Below are 26294 nucleotides of genomic sequence, written 5' to 3'. Positions count from 1 at the left end.
CCAATGCTTGAATATTAATGGAATTTTACAAGTTTCAAATCTTAAGAGGGGTGCAATGAAGTTGAAAATTGATCGGAACAACCTTTTTAGTCGGAAATGAGATTAAAACAAATTAATGAAGTGCGCGGTATCAAGGGCATGTGCGTTTCAGAATTTTGGATAAAATATTGATTGATGAGCAACGTGTTAAGTATGTTTTCTCAAGTGAGAAGACTCATGTAACCGTGTACATGTTTATCCAGACCGGTGAAGAGGAAGAAAAAAAAAACCACATTCATTCTCTTACCTGAAATTTTCCATAAAAACAGTGAATAATAGCGCCATTCTAATTTGGATATTATTTGTTTCGATTTATGAACACGTTTTTCAGCTCAAAAGAATTAATTTGATCAGAATATAATATAATTTAACCCATCTTCTTTCACTTCTCTCTTTTCTTTCTTTTTTTATTTTTTCTTGTAATCGTTCTCATCCTGGAAATTGTCTTCTATCCGTACCTAAACAGTTTTTCGTTGTCTCTTTGCTTTTATTTGAAATATGATTTTTAAAAATGCAAGCATGTGTTAATCATTTATCAAAAAATAAACTTTACATACTGTTGTCCTAAATGAAAAAAGAAGTACATTTTAATGGTAAAAAACTATGTTTCAACACTAACTTCTTTTCAATAAAATAAATTTTACCCGACAGTCACTTCAATAACTAATTCCACCATTAAAATTGTATTCAATTTTACTTTCAACGTATAAACGTTTGCAAAGTTCTTGTTCGGTGTTGGTACTCTTAAAGGTACGTAAAGTGCAGGCTTTCTGAAAAAATCATTTTCTGTGTGTGACAATAAAGCCTTCGAAAGAAAAAAGGCAGGTTAAATAAATGAACAGTTCCAATTCTCATCAGTTTTGACATTGACATACAGTTGCAGTACAGAAGCTGCAGCAATCCTAAACCACTGCTTTGATACCAGAAATAAAGCACAAATCGAACGATTCAATTTCTTAGACTTCATACATGGTAAACTGTAGTACAAGAGGTATTTAAATGTGACATCTTATCTATCTCTCCTCGCAGAGAACCCATTAGCAAATGCATGTATTTATGCTAAAATTAACTATGTGCATAAGTTTTGCGTGCAACATAGTTCCTTTTAGCATAAATACGTCCAAATGAGACATTTCAAATGCAGGACTGAGAACGCAGAGTATGCAGAGTCCTCGTAAAAATAGATTCCCCTTCATAGGGTGGTGTAGGCAAAACGCGTTGCCACAAGCAATAATAGTGGTGTCAAAAGTTGCGTTTCTCAAGACCGAAACTAGGCGTCAAAGAACCCACGCGCCGCACGCCGCAGCGTCGCGTCGCACAGTGCGGCATGCTTATGGACGATGTGGACAAAAATCGTTACAACGATGAAAAAAGGATTATTGGCCCAAGAAAATGCTGATTCAGAGGTAATTTTTGCCGTAGAATCCGATTCTGAAGCCAAAAATTCTCTATGATTGGAATTTTGGCCTCAAAAACAAGATGGCTGCCGAAAAAACCCTCAAAATTATCCTCTCAATAATGCAAAATTTGAATTGTACGGATGCAGGTCTTTGAGGTGTCAATTCCTATGTAATTTTTCCCGTAGAATCCAATTCTACAACCTAAAATTCCCTAGAACTGAAATTTTGGCTTCAAAAACAAGATGGCTGCCAAAAAACCTCGAAATAATCCTCTCAATAATACAAATTTTGAATTGTTCGGATGTAGGTCTTTTAGGTATTAATTCTTTTGTAAATTCCCCCGTAAAATCCGATTCTGAAGCCAAAAATTCTCTAACACTGAAATTTTGGCTCCAAAGTAAGACGGCTGCCAAGTACCTAAGCTAAAAGTGATCCTCTTAATAATGCAAAATTTGAATTCTACGGATGCAGGTCCTTCAGGTATCAATTCGTATGTAATTTCTCCCATAGAACCCAATTCTGCGAACTAAAATTCTCTAGGACTGAAATTTTGGCTTCAAATACAAGATGGATGCCAAAAAACCTCAAAATGATCCTCTCAATAATGCAAAATTTGAATTGTACGGATGCAGGTCTTTGAGGTGTCAATTCCCATGTAATTTTTCCCGTAGAATCCAATTCTACAACGTAAAATTCTCTGGGACTTAAGTTATGGCTTTAAAAGCAGTATGGTAGTAAAAAAAAAAAAAAAAAAAAAAAAAAAAAATCTCCTCATTAAGTAACGAAAAATTGGAATAAAACGGATAAGGTAAGTATTATGAGCCACAAGATTTCAATTTGTTCATTCTTCATGAGGAAAACTGAAGTTGGGTGAAAAATAACTAAATATTTATTTTGTATTTTTGTAGGGATAATAATTCCATGCCCCAAAGATACCATCTTGATCTTTATCATAGAATGAGCAAAGTCACAGTTGGTTCCTCTACAGATTTCTAAATACACATACCTGCATGATTCATTAAAATGAATCAAAAGCACACTAATCATCACTGACTTGTATGAAGAACACTGCAAACCAAGTGACCTGCACACATGCCATCTCCCAAAACGGTTGTTTTTGGCCAAATGAATGCAGCCTGAAATAACAGCCTGAAATATATTTCCCTTAATTTGACGCCAAAGTATAGTCAGTGGCAGGAGTAGGTAATTAAATCCATTAATTAGTGATGTAGCATCGTGGAGGCACTTTCTTAACCTCTGCGTATGCGCTTAAGCATTCTGCGCTTTGGGCAATGCTGATTCTACATGAGAAATTATGACATCATAGGATTGGTGCTGCAGCGCAAATGAGTTTTAACTTAATACGGGTCAAATCTTGGCATGACATATTATGACAGAATCCCTCTCAAATCATCAAGGAGAATATATTCGTGACTAGACTGATAATGGTTGGCATCATGATACGAATATGCAGGAAATAATGGTAATTTTAAGAATGCAGAAATTGGAAACTAAAACACCTAACTTCCTAATTAAGGGTCCTGAATGAAACAAAATGCAGGCCCTGATTTGCTCAAATATAAAGGAGGAAATAAATTTTCTATTGAGTAGAAAGAAAATGAAACTCACCACGCAAGTGTCCTGAGGACAAACCAGAAGGAAAAATACTCAAGAGTAAGTATTTAGTCACACACCACATTCAGGAGTATTTCACTCATTCTCATAATGATTGAAAACGAGCAGGAGCACAGCCTTTTATGAGATTCAAAAACTAAGGAACGATTAAGAACTGTATAGGATGGTAAGCACCGAACATGACTTGATTAACGCGCACAGTATTCAATGTGACGATAAGTAGGTATAGATGAATTATCACTGCTAAATTTTTAAACAAAGCTGAAGCACAATATGTGATCATGCCATTTGTTTAAATAATTTTACAGCTACTATTGAATTGAGCAATGGATCTTGCTTTCATGAGAATTAGAGGTTATACTGTTAACGTTCCGCACTATCTGACCTCAGCGTAACAGTCAATACTCACTAATCAAGAAATTCCACTTGCTGAAAGGAGGTAAATTGTAAAGGCAGACTTTACCTGAACAATAGAGAAACCTTACTTCATTCAATTATGGGAGGAAAACGTTTGGGGCCTGAGATATCAGGTCATTCAATTCACTGAGAGTGAGAACATTGAAAATCATACATTCTGCCGGGTAAAGGTAGAAATCCGCACTTTGTCTGGAAGCTTTATACATTTGAATAAGAAGGTGTAAATATTTGTTACCATGGTTAAGAATGAACAACGAAATCCACGAATCTCCAAGTACTTATTTGCACCCAAGACACACATTTCTAGAGCTAGCTATTCTACGTTTCACTTCCGGTTAACTGAACGAAATGGATCACAATTTTCTCGCTAAATCTGAGCGAATTTACTTCGGCACATGCACATGATTTGAGCTAAATTGGCTAAATACGATTGTATCTATTGATAAGCGAGACGAACAAAACACAAGATATGTTTTGTTTTGTTTACCATGAACGCTGTCCAGTGGGATTTGGGAATTCCCGCATGGGAAAACCCATACTATGTTGCCGCCTTCAAAAATTGATGCATTTTAGGTTGAAAACATAACACTTAACTTCAAATAACAAAGAAAGTAGCAGCAACATAGGAAAATCCTTTGGCACAGTCATTCTAGGACATATAAGGAATAAGAAAATGCTAATATCTCAGGATATTTTGCGTATTTCTCGAGAAAAGTCCATTTGAAGTTGGCAACCTCGAATAAGCCCTATGCTACCCATGTAAAATCCACGTATGCACTTATTACTCAAATTTAAAGTTCTTATAAAAAAATTATTAGCAGCAACATAGGAAAATCCTTTGGCACGGTCAAAGTATGATACCTAAGGAATAAGAAAATGTTAACGTCCAGGAGTATTTTGCGTATTTCTCGAGAAAAGTCCATCTAAAGTTGGCAACCTCGAATCAGCCCTATGTTAGCAATGTAAAATCAACGTCAAATACCCAAACTTTAACTTCTTATAACAAAGATATTAGCAGCAACATAGGAAAACCCTTTGGCACGATCAAAGTAGGATACATAAGGAATAAGAAAATGTTAACATCTAGGAGTATTTTGAGTATTTCTCGAGAAAAGTCATTTTAAGTTTTTTGTCTTTTCCCCATATGTTTTCAATGGGGAAGTTCATTCCCGAGATTTTTCCTTCAACTTTTCCCGCTTATCCATGGTGATCTACGAATGAAAATCACAAATAAACTATCATTCCTTGTCAGAAAAACGTTCCTCACCATGAATATCAAGAAAAATTGTGCGTTTTCAAAAAAAAATTTTTGATGACTTTTTCGATTTTTGTCCACGGAGTGCCGCACTGTGCGTCGGTTCGCTAGCCTGATAATTGAGAAGTATTATAACAGCCTCAGCCGCTGAGCCGCCAACTTTGGAGTGTTGACGCCTTTTGGCTTGGAAAATGAGGCTTAAGTGAAAGTGATACACCGTCGCGAACTATTTACTTGGAACGTGAAATTTTAATGTCATTGCTCCAACTTCTAAGGGAGAGTTTTATTGTACTCTTTATTTCACTAAAAGGTTAATATTTATTTCTCTACAGACGTATGTATTGCCGTATTATATGTTGTTATTATTTTATGTTTATTGACATTCTAAATTACGGTCTCACTTCTAGTAATTCACGATTATTAAAAAAGAAAAGGTCAATTTATCATCTAAAGTTCCATGAACTTACGTTACTTCTTCGAAAATGGATGATGTTTCTTCTCTTGCATCACCAGCAAAGAACTGAGGTAGAAATGACCATGCTCCATTTGAAGTATCATTTGAAGTATCAATTGATAGAAGTCATACATATAGCCATTCATAGTGGTATTTTTACACGGAGAAAAAAAACTCGTGCGTGGGACCCGAAGTTTAGGTCATATGGATCTCTGAAGTTTTCAGATTGAGCATCTGAACACTTTAGGTCCAGCTGCCGAGGTTCGGATCATACATCTGAAACTTCAGTTCATACATCTGAAGTACTTCAGATGTGAGAACCGAAGTACTTCGGATGTGAGAACCGAAGTACTTCAGATGTAAGAACTGTAGTTTCAGATGTGTGATCCGAACCTCGGCAGCTAGACCTAAAGTGTTCAGATGCTCAATCTGAAAACTTCAGAGATCCATATGACCTAAACTTCGGGTCGCACGCACGAGTTTTTTTTCTCCGTGTACCACTACGATTGTAAAATGATGACTCAATGGTAAAAATAAACTTTATTATTGATGATAACTACGACTGATAATTAAAACTTCTCATGAAACATCACAAATTTGGTAATTGCAACTATAATTTGTTTGGTCTCACAATTGCTTAACCTTCGAAGTGATGTTTTTATAGTGACCATTGACTCATAGAATAAGACAAAAAGAAAATGAAAAAAAATGCAACACTTATGTAGAAGCTAATTAAAGGATTTTAGGGTACAATTTTTAGGGAACAATTTTCTCTTTCTAAGTAACAAATGTTATACTCAAAAGCCTATCGGTGTGTAGTATGCCAAGGTCAAATCTGTAATGGACGAATGTAAACATTTCGACAAAAATCATTTTCAAAAATCTTCAACAGCACTGATTGATGGAATCCACTGCAGGTACAATCTGCTATAATTGTTTGTTATCTTTACTATTATGGGTACAGCTAGGCGGGATGCGGCGGGAATTGAGGGGAATGTGGTCGTTCAAAGAGCTGGTTTCTCACGAATTCCTCTTTTACGGTCCATTGTGTCATTGATATTTTAAAATTATGTAAGCAATCTAGAAATCGTCACCCTTGGAAGGCCTGCATGGCAAAGAAGACTCGGTTCGCATGTGGATTTCTGATCAGTGCCCCAACTCTTTAATTATAATTCCGCAGATGAGGATTAAAAGAAAAACGCAGTGAATTCTTTCTTCACGAAAATTATTATTTTAAATTTGATATTTTGGTCAGTTCAGAGTTCAAAAGCAAGACGTTAAAATTAAAACTTCAATGTACACGTATATTCTGCGGACACTTTCCAGAAGACAAAAACTCCGTGTTGATTTTTTAATTATGGCCTTACTATGAAACGGGCCTGCACAACTTTATTTTACCGCTTTAACTTATTTCCGAGAAAAACCGCCACCACGACCTTGGAGCTCAGTAGCAAATGAAGGTACCTCGGGACTTTTTGACTGTAGACATACTGGAAAGCAAAAGGCGTTATAACCACTTCTCGCATATGATGACTTTGATGTGTATATTGTAAAGTTTATAATGATACACCCACGTCCTACATCTTGCAAAACGCAATTATAATTATAGAACCAGGAGTTTATCTAAAAACTTTTGTTTGCGCGGGTTGAGAATGTTTTCGTAGAATCAAAAGTAGTAATTAGTATCCTCTTCGCGCTCATCTTCCTCATGAAACTTTTGATTCTCCTAAAAAAAAAAAATCGATGATTTGAGTACTTGTTTGAGTCATATGTAAAACGGTTTATTATTACTTTTATAAAACAAATTCTTCAAATTTTAGACCAGCTTAAATTCAATGTAGTTATCGTAGTCTTTCTGAGAGAGGAAATCTCTTAACTCGTTGATTAAACTGGTTTGACTGATCATCGTTTTTTTTTCAACCGACGAAAGTTCACGCCGTTGTATTTAAGAGTGAAACTTTACCTGCGGGATAGGGAGATTCAAGCCAGTAGTCTCCAGCCAGAGATTAGAGGCCGAGCGGAGATAATATTTTACACGTTTCAAAGCACTTGAGCATGATTGACAAGCGACTGTCAAGGAGCGTATCTAGAAGTCCGACTTGGGGCCTTATCGAAGCACACAAAATATGATGTGGATTTTTAATAAAAACGAGTAAAATATGGAGCAGATAACTCACCGAAGGTGTGCTGCCCACACACTGACCAACCTCATGACCCAAATCGCTTTCCTTGGGCTTTGCATATCGAAAAAAAGTTCTCGCAAGCGGAAGATGATTGTAGGGGTTATCACAAAAAATTGACGAAGGAATTTCAAAATTTCCAGCGCGTAAAGGAATAAAGAAACTTCCCTCAACCGATTCAAAACACTCTCGAAATTGCAGTGGTGGTAAAAGAATTATGCCACACTATGGAAAAGAGTCACCACTAGCTGATTTTAAGTTATTCTAGAAGGCGCGAAATACTCAAATGCACAGAATGTTCGACCGGCCCTCTTCGCGTCGTAGAATTCGCGGAGACTGAAGATAACCTCATGTTTCTGATAAACAAACGCTGCGCGGAACCGATGTTCGGCACCGGTGAGGCTACCTGCGCGCTCGATTCAATTTCACGCACTCTTTAATTAATTGGGGTCAATTAACGCGATACGAACATTAGATTAAAACGAACTCCAGTGTTTCCTTTCCATTTCTATATTCAAATTTTATGGTTTTGGACGTTCAGACTGTGTAAAGCGATTAAAGACCACACACAATGAGAGACCCTTACTACAATTAAGTGCGTGTGGTAATTTTTTGTCGACCGTACTCCATTTAATGATGCTTATTTTAAACTCTAATCTTTTTTGCGTGATTTTTGAAGGTCAGTTCATGTCTTGAGCGAGATTGGCGACGCTACCCATGAAAAATATAGCAATAACTGCTAGTTTATTTTCTTATCATGTAACGTTCTGCCCCCTCCCCCCCCCCCCCACGGGGTCCCAACGGGAATAAAGATTACACAAATTTTTTCAGGCAGTTTTTCGTAATCTTTGATCGGTTCATTCTCAAATTTCTTTCTCCGTTTCTTCTCTCATTCAGTTTGCTCCTTGTCGAACCCGTTATTCCCCGGTCCATTCTACATTATAATCATTGCAATCGGTGAAAATGTAATCTTTATTCCCGTTTGTGACACTGTGGAGGCCTAAAATACGGGAACCAATTAGAAATGGATTCACATTCTCTTGACTCTCAGTATAAAGGGACTCTAGTATTGACTTTTAGAGTCGCTGACCATTCCAGTCTTCCAATTGGACGCATTCCTGCCAAACGGAACTATGCGCATTGTGACGTGAGCCCTGCTATGCATATAATCTTATGGGTCTCAGGGCTCGTGTCTTAATGCACATAGTTCTGTTTGGCAGAAATACGTCCAATTATCAGAGACCTGAGAATCAAGAGGCATCACTTCTCAACAAGGATCCTCATCCATTTTGCCGTGCTAAGGAAGAACGCCGTATGAACATTCGAGAGTTGCCAAATTTCCTTCGATGAAATGTTTATTTTTGAGGAAAGTTATAGATATTTTTCCTTGAAAGTTTCGGGAACTTTCGGTGAAATTGCAAACAACAATATCTGAATAATCAGAGGAAAAATATTCATAAGTTTACAAGGAAATTCATATTTTAGAAATGGAAATTTGGCAACGCCTGAAGGTTATACGGCGTTCTTCCTTAGCGCGGCAGCATTGGGGGGTGAGTTTTCCGGATGTTTGGATTGATCATAGCGGAAATCAGAGCGTGGCAGTCGCACGGAGGAGTGAGAGGGGCAGCGTAAATTGAGCGAAACGTGGCGGACATAAGATACTGGTACGAGGAGCTCTGTGCGTCCGAAGGGGGCGAGGGCGGGCCTTTAATTAATCAACAAAGGGCCGCATGTACTAAAGTCTGGAAATGGGTCACACCATCAGCACCAGGAAACGTGTGTTAATCGACCTAATCGAAAGCCGATATCCGCCCTGTTCTTGGTCGTCGTCCCCGTCGCTTTGCAGAATCACAACCATCAGTTGTTACTTGCAGCGAGTTTCCTCCAAACTCTCTCTCTCTACGACCCCCTCCCCCTTCTCCATACGTCTCCAAATGAGTTTTTACTTGAGACACTTTTTGTTGCAAGTCCGCGACTGGAATGGATCACGCCCAACTTTTTAGCGATTCGGGTGCAATGGAGAAGCACTCGAAAAGGTCCGAAAGTTTTTTTGCACGATTTTTCATTCACATTTTGCGGAGGACATGATTCTTCGGGTGCAATTTCAAGAATTTCGAATAGAAATCCCAATGCATTTAAATCCGGAGCCCATTTTGACTACATTTTCTACATTTTTTAAAAAAGAGAAAGACAAGTTTCAAACCGACAAAAACGTCAATGTCTCCCCTCTATGACACTACAAGTAACTAAAAAAAATTATCGGTATTAGATACGGTAATAACGTGAGTTTTTCTACCCAATTTACAATATAGAGCTGAGGGGATGGCTTTGTCCTGGGAGCTTTTACAATGAAATCATATCATCCAGGTGGTGAAACCTCGTGCGCCGCATGCACCGTGGAAACTTGGGCACTACTCTTGGATTGGCCTGATGATGAAGGCTATTAGCTGCGTTCATCAACTCCTCATAAGTCCGAGCCGCTCTATTGTGTGCCTTGTAGACTCCATTCAGTCTTTTGTGCTTTGTTGGTGGCCTATATTGCCATGTTCACGAGGGTTCTATACTGAAACTGAAGCAAAAATAAGGCAAAAACAGACCCGATTATAGATGATGAGCTTCTTTTCCAAATGAAATCAAAGTGTACTTTTCTAAATATATTTTCCCTGTACGTTTTGACTGGTTGTCATTTTAGAGAAAGTTTTGTTTATTTCATTTTTATTTTGTTTTCAGGCTCGATTTACAATGGCACCGAAAATTTCAGAATGGGAGCAGTTCTATGAAATTGATGATTAAAGTCTCATAATTGACACCAATCTTTGATACGGCTTTTCAATTATAATTTCATAAATATAATTTTTGTTTATCTTTTTATTTACATGATTAGGGTATTAGTTAGGAGAGAAAAAATGGGAGCAAAATGCGAAACCCGCCTGCATTGACCGTACCATAAGGATGGAACTAAATTTAAACGTAAAATTCACTCAAGCATTGAAGTATGCCGATTAGTGCACTACTAGGAGCGCAGATCTCCGAGCGCCTTCATTGAATAGTGTATGCAACGCGGACATCCGTCAAGCGCGAATAGTTGCATCCACATCTTGACGTCGTTTCCTGCTCTACGACGGATTTCTTTTGGGCACTGCAGATGTGGGCACACATTTTCATATGTTGCTGAGGGACAGTTATGGTTGTGTGTGTTTAGAATTTTTCATCACCTGAACCTCTCACTGTTTTGAAATATTTTCGAGAAATGAACATCCACGGCTGTGAATTTGCTACTTTTTAGTTCAAATGTACAACATTGGTCGAGCATTAGCATGGTTACATTCAGGCAAATGTTCGTAATTAGTCTTTTCATCCTTTGACTGTTTGCTTTGGAGCTCCGTTCCTCCTCCCGTAAAAGGTTGCCAGATTGCTCGGAACAAAAAGTCGCATTCAGTGAATAAAAAGTCTAGCATTCCCGCACAACTTGGCAGGTTGGGTTCCGACAAAAGCCTGCACATAACCGCAATATCTTCCCATCAGCCATGTGCGGCCATAACTTTTATACCTCGGAGCGAAAGGAACTAGGTATTCAATCGTAGAATGCTTGTTTTTTCAAATGAGTTGCGCTGGTAGCGTCGCACAAAGGAAATAAGTCGGGTGGCGGGAGCCTGCCTTTTGCGCCCAGTTAAAAATTACTTTTGCTAATTGAAATCACCCCCACCCCCACTCCAAATATGTTTTTTATACGAGCTAAGATTTTAGAGAGGTCACATTATGCTTCATCAAATCTGAAAATTTGGACTCTTTCCTGACAATATATTGATAAACTTAAAAGAAAAAAAATCGAAGAAAATACTCGAGCCTTTGTCCTCCAGGGAAATAAATGCTGCTCAAAGATCTGTTTAAATACATTGAGACATGGAAACTAATTTGAATTTTATTTCAATAGGTCGCTCATATAAGAAATACATCGACACCTAGGTTTGTGGATAGCAAAAAGGAACTTGGTGAAATTGACTTTTGATATTCATGGTACCTGTACTTATATTAAAATTGTATACGATTGCAACACTATACATCGATATTTCTGTAGATGTGTTACAGTACAGGCAGCCAGCAATCGCCAGCAGTTAGCAAGTGGTATTCGTACTAACTTCGAAAATCGCAAAAATTTGCATTGATACAGTGAAGTTTTCATCGGTAAAAAGACAGACAAAAACATCATCTCGGATTGAAATTCCTTCGAACTATGGTGATACTCCCCACTTTACTAGGCAGTCGACGAAAACCCCGAATGAGGCCACTGATGTCACTCCATACACTCGCGAGTTTGTCGGCCGTTATTATGCACTCGAAAAGAACGAAAAACGTCTGTTTGAATACCAAGAATAATATAAAGTGAATTTCTTCTTATGTTTCTTTACTTCTACACGTTGACATTTTTATATTCAACATAAATAGATTGCTAATTGCCTGCAAGAGATATTTCGTTTCATACAACATTGATGGGTAATTTCCAGTTAATGTTGTAAGGTTTGTATGTGATGGCTGGCGCCGAGGATGTAAACGGGTAAACTATTCAACATGAAATCCAAAGAGATCCAGATTTTCTTTTCAATGGATTTGGACCCTTTTCAACACAACGCCACATTAAATAATTTATATTTCATCGTCTGATGCACGTGTAAATACTCGCAAAAGCATGGCTCTGTCAGCTTTTCATCGAAACAGAAACACGAGGAAACTCCGGTGTGAGCGGTTTCACAAGAAGTTAGCAAGGATAGAAGCGCGTTTGACAGGCAGTCCGTAAGCGGCTTTTCCGTCTACTTCCACTACCGCACGCCGCGCCGCGCCGCGGCCGTGTCGTCGTTGAGGAGCTTAGTGCCCGAGAAATGTGGGCGGTCACTTCTCCGACAGGACCTGTTGCTTCTCAACACCATCACGAAAGTGCCTGTTCCGATAAACGTTCCTCATCCAAGTAACATTGAATTATTGGCAATAATTAGGAATTTTTTTGATGAATGACATTCGGGGCTACCTTCCCCGAGAAAGGGGCATAGAAAGACAGAATATGTAGCATAAAGCATGAACATGTAGACCGAGTTCAAATGGACTACATTTTGACTTACTGTCAGTTTAGAAATAACGTATGTACCGTTAGTTTCCCTAAGCACATGCGTGTTTTTAAGGATGAGTCAGGAATGTAGATGTTGCGCGTGTGAGAAATTTTCGATTTGACTGTTGATTCTTATGTAAAAGTTCGCGAGAAACACGACGGTGCCATTGGTTTTCTCTTAAATTGACTCCTAAGCTCAGCTAGGGAGCAAATAAATTTGCAGTGATGTCGTGTTTTCAGTTTTAGAGTCCCCAAATAAAGTGGCAGCCCTGTCAATGTATTTGCTCCCTATTTTTGCATAGAGAGTTTGTTTTGATGTAGAGGTGGACTCTCAGGATAGCGTGAGATATTCCCTCCATTTTGGCCTCAACTTGAGAGCTTTTTTTGAGCTTGGGAGTTGATTTCAGAGAAAACCAGTGGCACCATCGTGTTTCTCGCGAACTTTTACATAAGAATCTACAGTCAAATCGCATATTCCTCACACATGCAACATCTTCACTATCGGCAATTAGGAGTTTTTTTGATGAATGACATTCGGAGCTACCTTCACCCAGAAAGGGGCATAGAAAGACAGAATATGTAGCATAATGCATGCATATGTAGACCGAGTTCAAATGGACTACATTTTGACTCATTGTCAGTTTAGAAACAACGTATGTACCCTTAGTTTTCCCTAAGCACATGCTTGTTTTTAAGGATGAGTCAGGAATTGTAATTCCTAATCTCAAAATGCAGTTCAAATGAAACAAACCAAGTCGCATCAAGTCTGAACCGAAGAAAGGGAGATTTAAAATTTAATATCTTCCCAGAAATCAATGTTACGGGCAAAGTTGAACAAAGAGCTTGATGCAAAAACGGCTTTTTTCGCCCCCCCTCTGGAATTTCTTCAGACTTTGTCTATTGATTACTCATACTTGAGCGCTTCTTTTCCCAAATTTTCAGATCCCCAAAAAATTTTGGGGGGGAGCTAGGGGGGGTGGAAGTTAAAACCTGTGATCCTCGATATCTCTCGAACGAAGAAAGATATCGAGGTCCGGTTTGGACGAAAAATCGTCTATTGCATACTTTCTATACTATAAGCTCCAAGACCTCCTAATTTTGCGAAACTGGTAACGCTTAGTTCCAGCGTTCTACCGGGCCGATTTTCATGATTTTTGCGGCTATCGACGGGCAATTGCCTCTAAATAAGCCAACTCTTTTCAGATTTTCAAAATATGGCCCAGGCTTTTTTATATTAGGTGGTAAAGTTGCGAATTCTCCCATTTAAACAATGTAAATTTGTACTTTTTGTCATAGTTCGTTTGAGCGTTCTACCGGGCCGATTTCCATGATTTTTGCGTAAATCGACGGGTAATTGGCCCTAGATGAGCCCGCTCTATTCAGATTTTGGAAATAGGACCCAGGTTTTTTTACAATCACGTTATAAAAGTGAGTGAATTTTCAGAATGCTCCGAGACCGCTGCCGCTATGCGCGGGAGGATGCGCAGTGGTCGAAGAGGTTGCGCAGTAGCTGGGTAGCCTGCGCATCAGCTCTACACTTATCTACACAAGATTCGCCCCTGTTTCCTCAATACGAGCGGTGGCCGAGTCGTCAAAGACGTCGGAAGCGTTCACTACATTCATTGTGTGGGTTCGATTCCCGTCTCCTAAAATTCTTAATTATTACCTGATAATCAATGTTCGTTGTTTTACTGCAATATTTCATCAAGTAGTCATTACAAAACGCGTCCTTTAGACTTCAAAAAAAAATGTTGTTTCTTTATTCATCAAAACCAAAAATTATTTCATTCTAAAAGTAAAGTATACCTCATATCGTAATTTTTTAGGGGAAAAATAAAACTAACACCGATAGGAGGGTAAAAATAGGGCCGCGAAGCGGCCCATTGATGGCGCGGAGCGCCTTCAGGGGGTTGGGCCGCGTAGCGGCCAGGGGGCGTAGCCCCCTAGTAAGATTCTTAAGGTCGAAATCCCGATATCACATTTTTAAGTCAACATACAGGGTGTTCGTAAAGTCCCCTCCCCCCCTCTAACTTTTGACCTAATTGAGGTAGAGATTTGAAACTTGGAGGGTGTTCCTAGATCAAAGGGAGCTACTTTTTGACCCCCCCAAAATTTTGGGGGGGCCCCATTTTGGGGGGGTTACGGACCCTAACTTTTAATTTTCAAATGAGAAGACCCCCTTTGTGATACCTCGTTCGAAAGAGCATAAAAAAAGAAAATTTTTCGCGCAAACCGGAAGTCATTATCTCAAACCGTTTCAAAATGGCGGCCGGTCAAAGTTCCAAATGGCCGAAAATTGGCACCTCTGCTATTTGCACATGGATTTGCTTGAAACTCGGTATCTGGGGGTATTTTGGCACGAGAAAAACGAATTTAACGTTAGATTTTCAAAAAAACCCTAATTTTTCAAAATGGCGACCCGTTTAGGCTCAAAAAGGCCGAAAATTTGACAAACTCGATTTTTTTGCCAATGGATTCACCTGAAATTCGGTATCTGGGGGTATTTTGACCCGAGAATAACGAATTCAACGTTAGATTTTTAAAAAAACCCTAATTTTTCAAAATGGCCGCCGATTAAAGTTCAAAATGGTCAACAATTGGCAACCTCGACTTTTTGCCGATATATTCGCCTGAAACTCGGTGAAATAACGTCGAATTCGTTTGTTTCCCACCCAGATACCCTCAAACACCGAGTTTGAGGCGAATCTATCGGCAAAAAGTCGAGGTTGCCAATTGTTGACCATTTTGAACTTTAATCGGCGGCCATTTTGAAAAATTAGGGTTTTTTTAAAAATCTAACGTTGAATTCGTTATTCTCGGGTCAAAATACCCCCAGATACCGAATTTCAGGTGAATCCATTGGCAAAAAAATCGAGTTTGTCAAATTTTCGGCCTTTTTGAGCCTAAACGGGTCGCCATTTTGAAAAATTAGGGTTTTTTTTGAAAATCTAACGTTAAATTCGTTTTTCTCGTGCCAAAATACCCCCAGATACCGAGTTTCAAGCAAATCCATGTGCAAATAGCAGAGGTGCCAATTTTCGGCCATTTGGAACTTTGACCGGCCGCCATTTTGAAACGGTTTGAGATAATGACTTCCGGTTTGCGCGAAAAATTTTCTTTTTTTATGCTCTTTCGAACGAGGTATCACAAAGGGGGTCTTCTCATTTGAAAATTAAAAGTTAGGGTCCGTAACCCCCCCAAAATGGGGCCCCCCCAAAATTTTGGGGGGGTCAAAAAGTAGCTCCCTTTGATCTAGGAACACCCTCCAAGTTTCAAATCTCTACCTCAATTAGGTCAAAAGTTAGAGGGGGGGGAGGGGACTTTACGAACACCCTGTATGTGCTTTTTTCCAGTTTTTAGGTCTAGAAAATTTCTTTTAAACGAAAAATTTACAAAGATCTCAATTTTTTATTTGAACCAAAACCAGTTTTTTAAATTGTTTGTCTTTTTCCGCATCCAACGAGTGGTCCATTAAGCTGGGGAACCAAACGGTTCCGGAGTTATGATCGATTGAAGTTTCTGCTCAACGCGCGCCGACCGATTTTCGCGCGCAATAAAGTCGGATTTGACTGTTATTAAATCAGATTGAATGTTCAAACTGAGCAAAATGCACTATTAGGGACTATTGAGGGTCGCTGAGTTCAGAAATTACAGATACTTCCAAATAATTCACGTTTTTAAAATTACAGCTCCGTACAGGACCACTGAGCGGCCGGTCGGCGCTCAGTGGGCCTCTAAAATAGCGCTACGGAGCTGTAATTTTAAAAACGTGAATTATTTGAAAGTATCTGTAATTTCTGAACTCAGCGACCCTCAAGAGTCCCTAATAGTGCATTTTGCTCAGTTTGAACATTCAATCTGATTTAATAACAGTCAAATCCGACTTTTTTGCGCGCGAAAATCGGTCGGCGCGCGTTGAGCAGAAACTTCAATCGATCATAACTCCGGAACCGTTTGGTTCCCCAGCTTAATGGACCACTCGTTGGATGCGGAAAAAGATGAACAATATAAAAAATTGGTTTTGGTTCAAATAAAAAATTGAGATCTTTGTAAATTTTTCGTTTAAAAGAAATTTTCTAGACCTAAAAACTGGAAAAAAGCACATATGTTGACTTAAAAATGTGATATCGGGATTTCGACCTTTAGAATCTTAAAGTATGCAATTTTAGACGATTTTTCGTCCAAACCGGACCTCGATATCTTTTTTCGTTCGAGAGATATCGAGGTTCACAGGTTTTGACTTCCACCCCCCCTAGCTCCCCCCCAAAATTTTTTGGGGATCTGAAAATTTGGGGAAAGAAGCGCTCAAGTATGAGTAATCAATAGACAAAGTCTGAAGAAATTCCAGAGGGGGGCGAAAAGAGCCGTTTTTGCATCAAGCTCTTTGCTCATGCTCAAAATATTGTCTCTAGCTTTGAATTTTCGACTCACGGCAATTCACGACCAATTGAATTTAAAACTTTTCTCGATTTTTTTTCACGCGCAATTAAGTGCATTTCCGCTGGACTCGGTGCATATGGCACGTCCATGTCGATTCTAAAATGAGCTAAAACTTGTAGCCCTAAATTTCAAACTATGTGATCCAATTGCATGGTGAATCCTAGTGAGACCCTGCAGACCGGTCATTTACTTCTGCATGTCTCTTGTATATTACTATTTTGACCAAAAAGTGCGAGGAAGTAAGTGGGAACTGCGAAAATCATCGATTGAAAAATGACCTTTTCCATGAGAGGAGGAAGTCAACGATCTATCTACGACCTACTCTTACCAACATTACCACTAACCTAAAAATCAAGTAGACCTTCAATGGAACATCTTAACTCTTTTCCCGCGGGGTTCCGAACTAAGCGCCTCGCCGAAATGTCTACTGTCTCATTATCAGATTCGAGTATTCAAATTAAATATATTCCACAGAGACCGCATTTGAATAAAGTGCCTGACGAGCAAGCGCTTTTTTATGTCCAGGCTGAATGATGTAATTTCGCTCATGCCCACCTCCTCCTTTTTTCGTAATTTTTAAGGGTAAGAAACAAGTAATTGTGGTTCAAATCCACCTGACGATATGGCACATGAGCGAGGACGCCTGCAAGATTACCATTATTATTTTCGCTGAATACGTCGCTTTGCTGACATAAGGGCGTAACTACACATTGAGATGAGCCCGGAAAAGCATCGAGTTGTATGAACGACAGGGTTCATAGCAGAGTGTAGTTACGCCCTTATGTCAGGGGGGCGACGAATAGTCGTGTCCAACCACCCTCAACCGGCCGCGCCACCAATTGCCCTGCCAATGATACACCACCATCCACTTTAAACAACCTCAATTCCCAAACCATATTCCTTAACCCCCCGCCCCCTCTTGTTCACGGTCTGTTCGTTTCACGCTCCATGCTCTACAACGCCTCATTCGCCCAATTTCCAGTCTTAACGTCTTCTTGTGAGACTTTTACCTCCATTGTTTGAGTTGCTGTTTTCTCGTTTTTCGGACAAGAGCTACTTCTTGCCTTAACAATTAAGGCAAAAGTCAATGAGGACGTTGTTCCGAAAATTAACTTCAAGATTTTCCGCTGGTACCTCTTTTTTTCCTCTAAAATCGAAAGGTTCTCATGCATAATTGGACGCATTTACAAAAAAAAAACGTGAGGGGTTGTCCCCTAAAATTGTGGTGCAACCCCAATTTGTTGGATGATATGGACATTTCCTATTAAGCGTGGCAGCATCGCGACCCAAGTCGGAGTAGTATCGCACAGTGGCGTGGCGTGAATGATCGATCATCGACATTTCTCCATTTGAAGCTATGGTAAAGAATCGATTATTAAGGTGTTCGCTGCTAACACCCTGTTTATCGATACTTTTCCATAGGTTTAAATGGCCGATCAATCGATATATTGCAAAGCACGCCACGCCACTGATTAGAAGCGCACGTCATCATTGATTGACAACGATTAAAAAATAAGCAATACATCTAATATAATAAGTGATATAGTAGGTTTTTTAGTTAAAGTGTCACGTGTCATTTTGCAACTACGTGGGGGAGGGGGGCCACAAGTTAATTGTGATAAAGATATTTTAATTTTTCTTTTATGACGTGCCATGTTGATTGATTTAATTGACTCCTCATCTATTCCGAGTTATGGAAAGTAATACTTGTAAGAAATACCACAATCATCTATCAGAAGCAGTTGAATCAATACTCAGGATATTTTTAAAAAAGTTCTTGGCAGCCATAGTGTAACACATTGTCCTAGAACTTTGCGCCTACAAAATTTGCTTGGATGAGCATGCTATGGTGGATAACTGCGATCTTATCCGCGATCACAACAAAGAGTCCTAAAAAATCCACTGAAAACCGAGAGTAATCATGCATGCGCAAAAATACATCCTGATGTGTCTGTTCCGTTCCGCCAAACCTCCGAAAGTTATGTAACAGAATCCTGACCTTTGATTAGTTGAAGAGCATGTCGCATTAAAATATCGGTTGAGCAGCCGATCTTAAGCCCTGGTATCCTTATGATTGACGAACAGCGGGGTACACATGCAGTAATCATTTGCCCAGAAAAAATCATGACTTAGGGGACACAATATGCAAACGAGTGAATTAATAAAACTGACTGGCAAAATATTCCTTTCGGTGCGCCTCTTTCCTTTTCTCACCTTGCCTCGTTTTGAAACGTTGTTAAACTTCACGGAATGAAATCACGAGTCAATGATGGAAATTACTGGCATCTTTTCAACAAAGCAAGTGACTAAGTTTTTAGCGTGTAAGTGAGCTCGTGGAAGTAAAGATCAAAATTTTGTAAAATTTTGAGTAAACTGTAATACTTTCCGACCACTTAAGCTACACCGAAAAAAAAAGTGAAGATGATTTAACACTTTAGATGTAAGAAAAGTGTGAGAGAACTTATAAAATGCTGAATTAACCGCCACAAGTGGTTAGTTTTACATCTTGACATTGTTAAAGCAACTGCGCTGTGGCGGGTAATTCAGCATTTTATAAGTTCTCGCATATTTTTTTTTACATCCAGAATGTTATATAAACTTCACTTTTTTTCAGCGTATGCAGCTTGGTTCGCGCTGCCTGGTAAAAATTATTTAACTCGTCAATCCCATGGATTTTACACACACAATAGGGAGGATAAAAGAAAAAAATAAAATAAAATGAGATAAATAAATGAATTCGTGGTGAGCTTATGTGAAAGCTCTGTATTGGGCTTTCGGTTCAAGCCTCACGATCGAACTGCAGATATTACAAATCCGTTAAAAGCAAATTGCAAACCAAGAATAATGTAAAGACTTTTAAGTAAAATTCAACCGTAAATCCATTCCGTCGTTAAAGTTAACATCTCCTTTTAAATGGCAATGAACGGGCGGTCGTAACTAGCTTCATTATTAAAGTTTGACTTTCTTTTGCTCGTTGCTGAAGTATAGACTTTTAAAAGCAATTATCTCATTATTCGACTTCGAGCTGTAAAGCTCAGATTTGAATTGATCATTCTAAAAATTTCGAAAAATGTTCCTGTAATATGCTCCTCTCGTGCAGAAAGAGATACCATCGAGAGTGTCAAGGCTTTTGGTCAAACGGTTTATACTGATGTCAACGAGAAAATTGAAATTTCAGCTAGAACTGCACAAACGTATATGTCTAACATTCATAGCAGAGTCACACGACTAAAATCACAGATTTCATTCTCAGAGGAGGGATGAAAAGTTAACAGAGTTATAATACTTTCAGCAATCTGAAAATGGTAACCATCATAACTTTCATCTAAACTGCGGTCGAAATCTTGTATAATAAAACCTGACTTGGTCGGCTCGTATGCTCACGATGTAAAAATGACACCAAATACATCCTATATAAAACGAATATTAATATATCTCTGAGATGAGGAACGGAATTGATGTCATAATATCAAGCGTCGCGTTGTCAGTTGGTCTCCCTCACATGCACGACATCGGGCCAGCATCCGACCAACTTTATGAAAAAGTGGGTTAGCGTGGTAAAACCACTTGACCGGCCCGTGTTTGCTCAGATTCTCGGGCCGGGGTACGAAAGAAAAACAAATGCCTCCCTCGAGAAAGTCCCCTTTTTCGAGGTATTATTAGATGATGGGAGTGCACTCGAAATTCACTGAGGAATATGCAGGGGGTATTTTATGATTTGAAAGGACTGCCAAGGGACTTTTAGCGCTCGTCGTAAATAAGTAATATCCCGGGGCTCTTCCCCTCGGAAGGGACACTCGCTGTCCTCCCTTTTTAAGCGGTCCTTTGCGCGTAAATTTCGGGACTTTAACAACCCACCAAGCTCGGCCAATAAAAGCGACACAATTATTACCCATAATTCTTTACATCCGTTCAGCAACACCACATGGCAGTTAAGCGGGCCTTCTGCTCGCGTGGCTCTCAGGGGTGGAGCGAAATGCCCAGAAACCTTTGCCGTAATATTGTAAATGTGGCATGTTCTTTACGAAAATCGTCTGTTTGAATTGAATTTAAGATTCATGACGACGAGCAGCCTCTTATTACTTTCTCCGAAAATTCCGCTACGCGTTAATATGTTTTCACGGTTTTACTTCCGGATTTCGTATGATATTTAGGGCCTGAAAAGGGCGCTTTTATGAGCACCTAACACTTAATTTTTGGGAATTGAGATGCGTGCGTTGTCTGAATCACACAAAACTTGAAATATAAACGAGGACCTTTTATCCCCTATTCAATTCATATTTCGTTCAAAAAAGCAAGTGTGAGAGAGATATCACGTAAAATAGGTTTGCGGAAGAAACGCACTTTGAAAGTATGATAGAAGATTTACATCTTCACCATCTTCATGCGCCTGAATTTATACTTCCAAATCTAAACTTTAATAACAGCTTATCTTCTGTCGCACTCCAAAAGAATATGTACTTCTTCGGCGTGGCCTCTACTTGCAAAGTATCAACAAATGTCAAAATTGTCAAATTCGTTAACCACCTCGATCAGTGGTGTATTGGTTGTAGCACTGGCCCTATTATCAGGAGGTTTCGGGTTCAATTTCTAGCGAGGAGATCCGGGGGGAGGGGGGGATCCGGGAGATTGTCTCAGAGAACGGTTGCCTGGGGCTATGGTTGATGGCTAGGAACTGATTGTGAGGTCAGAGTGGATTTAACTCTAAGCGCAGGATTACCTTCAAGGGTGCTTTAAGTAATTTCAAAAGAAAGTAATAGAAGAAAAAGTAATTACTACCAGAACTTAATTACGTTCATATGAAAGTCAATTTGCATTAAAAATCTGGTATGGTCGCAGGAAATCTAACCATGCTTATTGTTTTGCGTAGAGGAAAAGTCATCAATGATGAACATGTTTGATAACTTACGTAAAATGTCTGAATTCATTTTTTTCTTTTTTTGACATCTTCATGAGTTATCACAATTAAAGTTAAGGTAAGATGAAAAGTGAATCATGAATGCCGCGAATCGGGAGGTTTTGGGGACTGCGAATTTATTTTACATTTTTGTCGATAACTGCCACGTGCTGAAATCGCCGCTAACGACTGCCACGCGCTGTATTGTCTACCGCTCGTTATTCGGGTCTTAGCCCGAAATTACTTCCTCAAAAGTTTCCAAAATAGACGTCCTCTGAGATACTAACGTAGAAACTTATAAAAGGATCACAACGGGAAAAAGACATGCAAATGAAAGGGACAAGGACAATACAGACAACAAACTGACAACAAAGGATGTCATTAATATATTCGATTATGGGAAACAAATATGTTACGTTATTTTACCTTGATTCCTTGAGCGTAGGTTTCGAGGGCCACATACTAAAGCTGCCGCCATGAGTGTAAGTGAAAAGGGAAAGCTGCTCGTACGCAATAAAGCACAAAAGTTGTCACTATTCGAAATATTTCAGATTTTGTTAAAATATTAAAACGTCACGGAAAAAAGTTTACAAAAATACAGACAACCACCGGTTGCGTCATCGTCCCGATGACACACTTCAACACAACACGATGTAACTGTTTAACATTGACCAACACAATTCAATTAATGCAATTTACTGAATATTGAATATTTTTTTAATAAATTATAAATTGAATCAAGTACTATACTTTCCCTGCAGCGTTCTATAACTCACGCACATAGCGTGACATTTCACTAATTATTTCACCTCACAATTATTTGGACGAAGTTATATGTATGCAATAAGGACGTGCCTACAACCCTGAGATTCCGTGCAAAGTTAAACTTAAAAAATTAATGCAAGTATACGTTTCTACAGTACTCAATAAGCGATTTCTTTTCACTCAGGATCAAGTACAATATCTAATCAAAATATTTCATTTTCTGGGTGGAGGTGTCCGATTTTTTTTTTTTGCAAAAATGCAATGTACGCCCCCCTTCTCTCCTTTTCAAAGTTATTTCCAAATCACTTACGTAAAATTTCTATTTTACTGCGTTTTTGTACGGAAAGTAACTCGCATGCATATACATTTCTTTACTCGTCAGTTTTAACACATTTGTTCTTCCATATCGTTGCCCCTCTGACGTAAGGGCAAGGCATTATGACGGTAAAACTGCAAAAACCGATGATGTAAGTCGGCAATCACATAACTCGTTTGCGGTGGGTGAAAATCTCCGCCTCTTTGGTATTTATTTAAAGGAGAACAAATTGGCATCATTTTTTGAAGTTTATGCAGAATTTTCTTCGCACAGAGAAGAACAATAATGGCAGTTTTAAAGAATTTCCGTTGAGTAGTTTTCCGTTTAAAAAAATAAAGTATGATAGGGAGTCTGCGACGTCGCAAACCGAGTTCTGTGATTGCCGACTTACACCGTCGAAATGTAAATCTCGGTTGCGGTATTTCGAAAACTCTGCAACAATTTTAATTTCTAAAAGGTGAGCAAACTGACATCATGACTTGAAGTTTTCACAGAGTAAGTATATTTTAAAATCAGAGGAAAAATCACCGAACTTGTAAAGAAAATGACGTTTAGTATAGTTTTCCATGTAGATAATAAAGTATGACAGGAAGTCTGCAACGCCTTAAATGAGCTATGCATTTCTAAAATTATACTATGGGTATCTCTATTTCCGTATGCGCAACGGGAAGCATCGAGTTATTCGGGGAACAGCGCTCAAAAGAAAATTGAGGTACGCCCTAACGTTAGATAGTGTTTTAGAATTAAGTAGTGTCCCTCTTCAGTTTAAATAATACAGTAGTAAAGTTCAAAATCATACTGACTAAAATTAAAAGTAACTTCAACGAGTAAAAGAAAATGCATGTATGTATAAAGCCGCTTTTACAGCGCTCTCTGATGCTCTGCGACTCTTAGCCGCCAAAGTTCCTTATCCTCCCAAATAAAGTAAAAGAAGTCCGAGTAAGAGAAAATACAGGTTTGAAAGCTGGCTGCAAGTGAGTTCTTCTCATGATGTTTCAAAAATTATGTGTGTATGATAGACATTCTAAAAACTTACACATATTTAACGAGAGGTTGAAATATTGGCCAACATTTTTAGGTTAATTATTTTGAGAGCCTTTTTTACCCATTCATACTAACAAATTCGGATTGAAACGGAAGAAAAAAGGCATTCTCTAAATTCTCCCCTCTTTACATTTGCACCCTTAAAGTAAACAACGCGCTTGAGGAAATCGAGGAATAAACAAATCCCCCGAGGGAAAATTCTTATCTCTACTGATATAGATAACACGAATATTAAGTAAATAATGCATATGTAGAATCAAAATTCATTCTACCTCCGTTCTCGCCTTGGGGATGTGAAAGTTTCAAAGTTTTCTCTTGATTTCCCTCGGCCTTTGTTTGCCTAAGCCAATCTTCGCCCCCTCGAAGAGAAATGCAATCGTCATTTTTCATTTTTTTTTTCTTCATGAGAATTATGCGAAAATTCACCCCTCAATACCACATTATGCGAGAAATATAATTTGATTAGGGAAACGACTTTACCTAAAATTTATCAGCGGAAATAAATGAAACCGTTATTGGATCTCCAAGAGTACGACCCAAAGACGTGAAATGTCGCAGATGAAACAACGAAACCGTGATGTATTAGAGGCCACGGAGATAGATTTTTTGGGTGGATCAGCTGGTTTTTTTTTAGGAGATTAGTAGTAGTAAAATAATTTTATTTTAAAGCGGTGCTTTAGCATCTAAGGCCAGATCGCGTTTGGAATGTAAGAATGTATGAGATCATGGACGCCCAACAGACTATCTTTTACATATCATTCAGTATGGTCATGTGCTGAGAGAGTTAGATGATTTTAACGTAGATTTTAGCCCTCCCAGGATAGGCCGTAAAGGGCGCCCAATCAGCCGTTGGAAGGGTGGAATTGAAAACGAAATGTTCCGACGCAAGATTCCCGCAGGTTCGTGGTTTTGATAGGGATTAAAGGTGGCAAAGGGTTGTAGAGCGCTAGAAGGCGATATAAAAGCGGCGTAAACGAGTACGTAGATTGCTAAATATTTGATTTATGAATTATTACATAATTGTCGTATCTGCTTTATTTTAGGACTTCTGTCTTAGGAATGTGAACACATTTTGAGTAATTGGTCTTACTGCACATTCAACATACATTTGGCACGTATCCCAAATTAAAGACACGCGCGATTGAAGTGTCGTTGCATCTCAGCCTCTCTTGGTTCTTCAAGCAACTATCATTCTCAGGCAGGTGCAGTCATCATTTAATTGTTTCTTTTAATAGTTCCCGTTTGAAGATTAATTTGCACAGCACACAGGCCTTTGATCTTTGCTTATTTTATTGTAGAGAATATCCTTCGCCACGTAGTTTTTAAAGTTCAGATAATCCTAGTCCATATTTCATTTGAACTGCTCAAAAATCTGGAAACCCTTGTTTTCTTGGTTTTTACAAAAAGTACGCTTACGTGATTATATCGAACATGCATTGCTCATCACTTTAAATGTGTCTCAAAATTCTAAAAGCACCACGCCAAACGACACATTAAAAATATCATGAAAATATTCCATTAAATTATGAAAAGGAATAATCAAGGACCTGGTCTAACACTTTATTATTTACATGTCCTCCCAAGATATATTTATGCCTAAAGACCCCCAATAAAATTTAAAGTCCAATTATTCACCAATTATGTAAAAATAAAATTTTAATGAGAACCCAGTGAGCCACTTTTGATTTTAATTCTGCCTTCAGTTGAGATTAAACCAATATAAATATTGATATTCATCCTGCTGTAACTTACTGTAAATTACTTTAATTTTAAATAAAATCAGATGATTTTTCGTTACCGAAAGAATAGATTTGAAAACGAAAAAAATCCGTTGAATTAGCCTATCGTCTGAGGACCGTTCGAATGTTCCACTCTTATTTCCGCTCGAAGTCGGAGCTCGGAGCCCGCAGCGAAGTTATTTTAAAACACGTGCGTTTAAAGTCCGTCCATTCGGCGAACTCGGAAGAAAACTTAGAAACATGATGAACGGAAGAGGAGAATGTTTTTGGCGTTATATCCAACCCAAATACATTCGAGATCTGTTCCACGAGCGAAAGAACCGCGTAAGTCGGAGGCGCGAGTTGGCGCGCGATCGCGTAATCCGCCAGCGAAAACCACCGAAGCGACGATACCTCTGGACGCGGGCATGAGTGAGACTGACGAACCAAGTCAGCCGCCCGGCGCCTTCAGCGCCCGCTCATGCGTCCCGCAACACACGGGAAAGCGGACCCGGGTTGCCGTGATTCGAATGCCGTCGAGCGCCGAGTGTGTTGTTTGTTCCCGGGGGCCCCCGACTAAATCCTCCGGATTATTTTCATCTCCGAAGACGGGAATACTGCCGTGCTAAGGGT

At 39.0% G+C, this 26294-nt stretch overlaps 1 protein-coding gene across 6 annotated transcripts in view; it reads right to left on the bottom strand.

The window, feature by feature from the left end:
• The window catches only part of LOC109030697 (RYamide receptor), a 195898-nt gene extending 169790 nt beyond the window's left edge, over positions 1 to 26108 (bottom strand). Inside the window, exons 1-2 of one of the 6 annotated variants that reach the window (XM_072298425.1) lie at positions 25696 to 26108; positions 22245 to 22475 (exon numbers count right to left, since the gene is read on the bottom strand). The gene's annotated coding sequence lies outside the window, so the exon portion shown is untranslated. Of the gene's footprint in view, positions 1 to 7163; positions 7320 to 7377; positions 7723 to 22244; positions 22682 to 25695 lie in introns of those variants that run through there. The other 5 variants (XM_072298426.1, XM_072298427.1, XM_072298428.1 and 2 more) reach the window with 5 other exon arrangements.
• Positions 26109 to 26294: the final 186 nt, after the last annotated feature.

This window comes from Bemisia tabaci, chromosome 3 (assembly GCF_918797505.1).
Source record: "Bemisia tabaci chromosome 3, PGI_BMITA_v3".
NCBI lineage: Eukaryota > Metazoa > Arthropoda > Insecta > Hemiptera > Aleyrodidae > Bemisia > Bemisia tabaci.
The sequence above is the reverse complement of the archived record's forward strand: the minus strand, read 5'-3'. Positions and strand labels throughout refer to the sequence as shown.